Source organism: Odocoileus virginianus, unplaced genomic scaffold, assembly GCF_023699985.2.
Source record: "Odocoileus virginianus isolate 20LAN1187 ecotype Illinois unplaced genomic scaffold, Ovbor_1.2 Unplaced_Contig_10, whole genome shotgun sequence".
Lineage (NCBI taxonomy): Eukaryota > Metazoa > Chordata > Mammalia > Artiodactyla > Cervidae > Odocoileus > Odocoileus virginianus.
This window is the reverse complement of record NW_027224327.1, coordinates 459,609-467,793: the sequence shown is the minus strand read 5'-3', so window position 1 is coordinate 467,793 and position 8,185 is coordinate 459,609. Positions and strand designations below refer to the sequence as shown.

Below are 8,185 nucleotides of genomic sequence, written 5' to 3'. Positions count from 1 at the left end.
AAATCAGAAGACGATTGCTTCTTGGCAGGAAAGCGATGACAAACCTAGACAGTGTGTTGAAAAGCAGAGACATTACTCTGCCAACAAAGGTCTGTATAGTCAAGGCTATGGTCTTCCCAGTGGTCACATACAGTTGTGAGAGCTGGACCATAAAGAAGGCAGAATGCCAAAGAATTGATGCCTTTGAACTGTGGTGCTGGAGAAGACTCCTGAAAGTCCCTTGGACAGCAAGGAGATCAAAACCAGTCAATCTTAAGGGAGATCAACCCTGAATATTCACTGGAAGGACTGATGCTGAAGCTCCAGTATTTTGGTCATCTGATGTGAACAGATGACTCACTGGAAAAGTCCCTGATGCTGGGAAAGATTGAGGGCAGAAAGAAAAGAGGGCGTCAGAGGAGGGATGGCTCCACTATACCACCGATGCAATGAACATGAACTTGGGCAAACTCTGGGAGATGGTGAGGGACAGGGAGGCCTGGCATGCTGCAGTCCACGGAGTCACGGGGGACTGAACAACAAGAACAACTTGAGCTTTCCGACCTGGTTTCATTTATTTCACCAATAAGATTAGTAGAAGTTTAGGAAATTTTTGATGAACTGTGTACCAAAGTGACATACAAAGTTTAAAAGCTTATCTTCTCAAGAGTAATGTGGTTTAACTCTAATGCAAAGGAAATGCTGTGGGGCTTAGTTTATTTATACTACCTCATATATCTGAAAATATTCAACTCACGTACACACTTGTATATATAAAGATTTATTTTAATCAGGTAAGTATTCATCTTTTAAAAAATTAATTAGTTAATTTTTATCTTTGGTTGTGCTGGATTTCCATTGCTGTGCATGGGCTTTCTCCAGTTGCAGCAAGCAGGGGTTACCCTCCAGTTGGGGTGTGCAGACTTCTCATGGTGGGGGCTTCTCTTGCTGTGGAGTTCAGGTTCTGGGGTACACAGGTTTCAGCAGTTGTGGTTCAAGGGCTCCAGCATGCAGGCTCAGCAGTCATGGCACACAGGCTTAGCTGCCCTGTGCCACGTGGGCTCTTCCCAGGCCAGGAATTGAACATGTGCCCCTGAATTGCAAGGTGGATTCTTTACCACTGGACCACCAAGGAAACTCTCTTTTGTTTTTTTAACTTTTTTCCTGCTCCAGGATTCAGTCTGGAATCAGGTTACATTTAGTGGTCACGTCTCTCTAGTTTTCTTATTTATTTATTAAAAATTTAAAAAAAATTTTTTTTGCCAAGCTGCAGCATGCAGGATTCCAGTTACCCGACCAGGGATGGAACTCGCACCCCCTGCAATGAAAGCACAGAGTCCTCACCACTGGACCACCAGGAAAGTCCCCTCAACATTGCTCTTAAGTACCCAAATGAACTCACCCTTTCAAGGATACACATGAGCATACGAAAGATACACAGACACGTTTATGGCGGCCAGAGCACAGATGCAGATTCTGTATCTACTACCAAGACCAGACTCATGTCAGTCTGGAAAGTGGGACAAATGAAATCTGTAACTGTTGTTGTTCAGTTGCTAAGTTGTGTCTGACTCTTTGCAACCCCATGGACTGCAGCATGCCAGGCTTCCCTGTCCTTCACTATCTCCCAGAGTTTGCTCAAATTCATGTCCATTGAGTCAGTGATGCTATCTAACCATCTCATCCTCTACTGCCCTCTTCTCCTTTTGTGTTCAATCTTTCCCAGAATCAGAGTCTTTTCCAATGAATTGGCTCTTCACATCAGTCGGCCAAAGTACTGGAACTTCATCTTCAGCATCAATCCTTCCAATGAATATTCAGGATTGATTTCCTTTAGGATTGACTGGTTTGATCTCCTTGCAGTCCAAGGGACTCTCAAGAGTCTTCTCCAGCACCACAATTCAAAAGCATCAATTCTTCAGCACTCAGCCTTCTTTATGGTCCAATTTTCATACTGTACATGACTACTGGAAAAACCATAGCTTTGACTATACGGACCTTTGTCGGCAAAGTGATGTCTCTGCTTTTTAATATGCTGTCTAGGTTTGTTGTAGCTTTCCTTTCAAGGAGCAAGCATCTTTTAATTTCATGGCTGCAGTCACTGTCCACAGTGATTTTGGAGTCCAAGAAAATAAAATCTGTCACTGCTTCCACTTTTTCCCCTTCTATTTGCCATGAAGTGATGGGACCAGATGCCATGATCTTAGTTTTTGTTTTTTTATTATTTTCTTTTTTTTATCTTGTTTTTATTTCTCCCTCTTTTTTTAATCTTAGTTTTTTGAATGTTGAGTTTTAAGCCAGCTTTTTTACTCTCCTATTTGACTCCCATCAAGAGGCTCTTTAGCTGCTTTTCACTTTTTGCCATTTTATCATCTGCATATCTGATGCTGTTGACATTTCTCCTAGCAATCTTGATTCCAGCTTGTAATTCATCCAGTCTGGCATTTTGCATGATGTACTCTGCAGAAGTTAAATAAACAGGGTGACAATATACAGCCTTGTGGTACTCCTTTCCCAGTTTTGAACAAGTCAGTTGTTCCATGTAAGGTTCTAATGTTGCTTCTTGATCTGCACACAGGTTTCTCAGGAGAGGTAAGATGGTCTGGTATTCCCATCTCTTTAAGAATTTTCCAGTTTGTTGTGATCCACACAAAGGCTTTAGTGTAGTCAATGAAGCAGAAGTAGATGTTTTTCTGGAATTCCCTTGCTTTCTCTATGATCCAATGAATGTTGGCAATTTGATCTCTGGTTCATGGCTCACAGCCTTGTCAGGAGAATGGGCTGCATAACTCAATGAAGCTATGAGCCATGCCATGCAGGGCCACCCAAGACAGACAGGTCATAGTGAAGAGTTCTGACAAAATGTGGTCCACTGGAGAAGGGAATGGCAAACCATTCCAGTATTCTTGCTGAGAGAACCCTATGAACAATATGAACAGCATGAAATCTATAATTCCCATCAATATATCCTGTGAAACTTTATTTCATGGTCACAGGTTGGTAAATGTCTTTGGTACATCAATGCATTGCCCATCGAAGCTGTACATCCAAAAGAATGCATGTGTTTGCTCTGCAGGCTAATTTCATGCTTATTCAACACCCTAATACTAATGAGGCTCACAGTGACAGAGCGATTTTTGACATGTTAACCCTATAATAGCTTTATAAGTATGGTGTTATGGTGGTTTAGTCACTAAGTTGTGTCCGACTCTTGCGACCCCATGGACTGTAGCCTGCCAGGCTTCTCTGTCCATAGGATTCTTTCCAGGCAAGAATACTGGAGTGGGTTGCCATTTACTTCTCCAGGGGATCTTCCCAACCCAGGGATCGAACCCAGGTCTCCTGCATTGCAGGCAGATTCTCTACCAACTGAGCTACAAGGGAAGCTAAAGGGTGTGTTGCCTCCCCGTCGGGGAATTGAACCCTGGTTTCCTGTATGACAGGCGGGGATACACACCACTATGCTAACAAGGACAGCAGCTTTTATAAGTACAAACATTTAAATTCATAGGGACTGCTCCAATCTCCATTTTATAGATGGTAAAATGAAATCACTAACAGTCTAAGTTGCCCTAGGTCACAGGTCTTCATAGCAGGACTAGAATTTGAAACCATGAAGTCTGATTCCATTCTCTCTTTTTCAAATTATTATTTTAAATTTTTTATTTAGTTTTTAAATTTTTTTTGGCTGTTCATGTCTTCATTGCTATGTGAAGGCTTTCTCTACTTGCACCGCTACTCTTTGTTGCGGTGCACAGGCTTCTCTGCAATAGCTTCTCCTGTTGCAGAGCCCAGACTCTAGGGCATGTGGGCTTCAGTAGTTGCGGCCCCTAGGCTCTAGAGTAGCTGTGCGTGGGCTTTAGTTGCTCTGGGGCATGTGGGATCCTCCCTCCAGACCAGGGATCGATCCCATGTCCCCTGCACTGGTAGGCGGGCTCTTATCCACTGTACTACCAGGGAAGTACCTCCATTCTCTCTTAATCATTATTTTAGAAATTGAGATATAATTGACCTATAACATACTTTTTAAAATATTGAGATATAATTGACATATAACATTGTATTAACAAAAGTTTAAGGTACACAATGTGTTGGTTTGACACAATTATACTGTACTATGATTACCACCAGGAGAGTTACCTAATATCTCTATCATGTGACCTAATGATCATTTCTTTTTTTGTGGTGGAAACAATTAAGATCTAATCTCTTACATTACCATTTATTCTTAACCATTCAAGGTCAGAATAATGGAAAGATAGGGAGACAGACGATTTGATCTGAGGGTATTTTGATAGAGTGGTACAGATTAGGGTGACATTTCAGGACCAGGCATAGTGCTTGAGGCACTTGGCTCTTCTGTAGTTCCCCTTTCCCAACTACTAATAAATTACTTTCCCACTGCTTTCTGGCTTTCTTCTTCACTTAATCATTCAGGCTACAAATAATTATTGTATGCCTACTATGTACCAGATTTCTGAATCATGTGCAAGAAATGAGACAGTAAGACACAGGCCCTTCTATATTATGGCATAAATTGCTCTCGTTTCTTCCTCATTCCTAATCCTAATTTCACTGTTTATTTTTTGCATCAGTTCAGACTGTTGCTTGCTGATGTGAGGTGACCCCAAAGTGACTTTTTAAAAAGTCCTAACCCTTTGCCTTTTGGCCTCAGTTAACAACAGCAACAATATATGGGTCCTACTTCTCAGTAAAATGCCTTTTCACAGCTCAAGGCAAGGTTTTTTTTTTGTTGTTGTTGTTTTTTAATTTGAGAGTGTTTCAAATGCAACCTGGTTCCATCATTTACCTCCTGGCAGCTTCATAACCAGGGAGCAATAACTTCCTTATCTGTGGATTGTTCAATGACAACATAGTACCACCCCGGGAGCAATAGACTGAGGCCCTTTTCCAGATGCCATGTTTTAAAACTTTCAGCTGGAAAGACTTTCACTATGTGAAACTTATTGCAATTATTTAAAGTCAATATCTGATCTTCTTCAGAAACAAACAAATGATCTCTGGCTTGCTGCCTCCTGCTTTTGGCTCTAGGCCACGGGATTATTTAATTTGGAGTTTTTCAGTCTGACAAGAGGTTAGAAACTGGCCAAGTGGGCCTCAACAACAGATAAGCGCGTCAAAACCGACAGGAATTATGAAGACTGCTATAGATGGCTTAAAAAAAAATCGACCTCCTGTTCTGCAAGGCATCATCGTCTCTTCTTCCCACTGCTGCGCTTTGCCAGGTTTTCTGAGAGTTCCAGGTCTGAGAGGCACCAATCACTCCGTTTCCTCGGTTTTTGCTGCGTACAGGTAATTAAGCTAAAAGTCTGTAGTAGTAGATCTTATTATGCTTTAGTACATTATGCATTCCAGAGCAGAAGGTTTTTGCTGGAAAGCTTCACTGTTAAGATATGATTTGCATTTTTTACTAGATACTTGTCTTTGCTCCTTGAGGACAAACACGTTAGGATTCCTTTGTGCATAAACAAAACTGTGGGCTTGACTGTGTTTTTGGCAAGACTGGAAATGCTTTAAAACAGAGCATGCTTTTGCTGCAGAGCCTAAACTATTTGGTTAAGGTGAGGGAGCAAGGCAGGAATAAGACTTTTAGTGCAACTCCACCTAGAATTAAAATGAGTGCTAAGTCATCATATGAAATAGCAAATATTTGAAATTACAACTATTTACTCCTAATTTTAAAAAGCTGGTTTTTGTAGTGCTCTTTTTGAGGCCCCTGCCCTGCCAGTACTGAGGAATGTGCTTAGTCGACCTACTGAATTAAGCCTTTACTGTGGGCAATTCCACCTGCGTGGTCTCCAGACTGGGACGCAGAGGGTCAAGACAGAGATGGGCTGTTGGCACCACCCGGGTCTGGTTTGCTCTTTCTCGTCCATGAGGAGACTGGCTCAGAGCCTGGAACATCTCTCCCGCGGATCTGCCCAGAGCCAGGGGGTCGGCTTCATTTAAGGCTGGTCTGAGCTGCCCCTTTCTGGCTGCTTTCTAAGGCTGCGGCTCGGTCGTGGGAAGCGACGCGCGCCACGGCGCTTGGGTTCTAACGCGGGAGAGGGCGGAGCTGCGAGGCCCGGGCACCCGGGCTGGCATACCCAGCTGGCACTCAGGCCTCGTCGCGGCGGACAACGCCGCCCAGCCGGCCGCACTACAAATCCCGGCGCGCTCTGCACTCGCTCGCAGAAGCCAAGGGGACCCGGCGTGCTCTGCGCCGGCCGGCCAGACAGCCCAGCGCACCCCTCGGCCCGCTCAACGACCTGGGGGGAAGCAGCCTGCAAACCTCCTCTCGCGCCTCACTGTCCTCCCCTCTTTCTTCCAACTGCCTCAGATTCCGCCACAAGAATAGGAAGCAGTCTCCTAAATTCAACCCAGTAGAGTCGGCGCCAGCCAATAAAGTACGCAGAGCTAGGCCACGTGACAGTAGCGGGGCGGCCCTCCGCCGGCCCCCTAATCTCTATGGTTTCGACGCCTCGCTAGAGGGCGTGTGGTCCACTGGAGGACTCCCTACATTCTTCCTCCATTACCTCACTGCCTCCGGTGGCTGCTGGGATACCGGAAGACTCGGGTCCCGACTCGGTTCAGTCCTCCAGCTGCCCGGGGAATACCTCTAGCAGTTCTTCCCTGCCGCCACCGCCGCCCCGCCGCTTCCTCCTCCGCCCGCCCCCTGCCGGCCTTCTTGGCCCCGCCCCGTCCGCGCCGCGCGTCCGGCCCGCCCGCGGCCCGCTTCTCTCGGGAGCCCCCACCCAGGCGCATGGCTCCATGAAGCAGGAGGAGGAGGCAGAGCGCGAGAGGTCCCGTCTGCCCCGGCTACGTCTGGGCCAGGAGAAAAGGTGGGAAACTCGGTCCGCGCCGCGCCCTCTTCCCGCCCCGCCGGGCCGCCCTCTCTCGATCTGCCGCCGTGCCCTCCGGGCCTCCTCACTCCGCGGCGACTGGAGGGGCTGGGGAGCGGGTCCCCCGGGTTCGGGGCGAGGGTCCCGGGGCAGCGTGGGGGAGGGGCTTCTGAGCGGCCGGGTAGGGAGGCGGCAGGCTGGGCCTGCGGGCCGCGTGTGCCTACCGGGGGCAGGAGGGTCGGGGGACGCGCTGGGGAGGGGGTGGGCGGACGCCCCTGCCCCGGGCCGCGAGGAGAGGCCGGGCGAGGCCAGGCGAGGCTCCCACTCTTTCTACACTCCCTCCTGGAAACAGTCTCGGGTCGTATAAAGTTTGGTGGTCTCCGGCGCCGCCTGGCGGCCCTCGCCCCCCGTCCCGTCGCCCCCTCCCCCGCTTGGCGTCTGGATTCCACCCCCGCGGCTTGGCCTTAGCTGCCCTACCCGTCGTCGGGTCGTCTCCCCACTCCTCCTAGCGCCCCGCGCTTTCCTTCCATCACCTTTTTCTTACCTTTTACCTTTCTCTCTGCCCGCTTGACCCCTCCCCGCTCCGGTCTCTTCTCTCCCCCCTGTATCTCGCCCTTTGCTTACTAAACTCTTTAACACGCACGCTCTCGCCTTTCATTAATCTTTTTTTTTTTTTAACCCCACTTTGATTCTGCCCTTCCTTATCCACCCAGAGCTCCTATTTCCACCATCTCTCCACCTGATACTCTGTGGGTTTTATTCCTCCCTCCTTCCCAGACTGTGGATTTTGCCCTTCGTTACTTGCCCTCCTCCGTTCCCTGTCCTGATCTGAACTCCTCACTTTGCCACACTCTCTCACCCTTATCCCTCTGGGCCTATCCTCTTTCACTGCCCTCTCCTTGGATAGAGTGGGTGGGGCCTGGAGTCTCCTGTTTACATCTTTGGGAATAACTCAGATATCTACTACTGGGGGGTGGGGAGAGTTGGTGAAGAGATTATGAAGAGATTTATGCCAGCCGAAGAGTAATGATGACGGACTGTTACGGACAGTTACCATCTCCAACTGGGATAACAAGATGGCCTGTCCTCGGGACCCTGACATGCGGTCCAGTAATCCTTCCGCACCACATTTGCAGAGGATTTGGAAATCTTGTTTGTAGTCTGAAACCAGTAGAGAGCCTTGAGATGGTGTATCTTGGCCTGAGAGCAACTTTTGATCTAAATTAGTGGTGGAGGAAGTTTTAATGTGTGTTTCATGTTCAGTTTCAATAAAACCTTTAATCTTCCTTGTCCTCCCTTCTTGGTGTTGAGGCCAGGAATGAGGTGATTTAGTACAGGGGGCTGCCCTTGCCACCTTATATTTA

At 47.5% G+C, this 8,185-nt stretch overlaps 1 long non-coding RNA gene across 1 annotated transcript; it reads right to left on the bottom strand.

The window, feature by feature from the left end:
• Window positions 1-744: 744 nt before the first annotated feature.
• LOC139033937 (uncharacterized) lies at window positions 745-6,606 on the bottom strand. Its single transcript, XR_011486410.1, has 2 exons — window positions 6,516-6,606; window positions 745-1,297 (listed from the first exon to the last, which is right to left on the bottom strand). It is a non-coding gene; the product is annotated as an uncharacterized lncRNA (long non-coding RNA).
• Window positions 6,607-8,185: the final 1,579 nt, after the last annotated feature.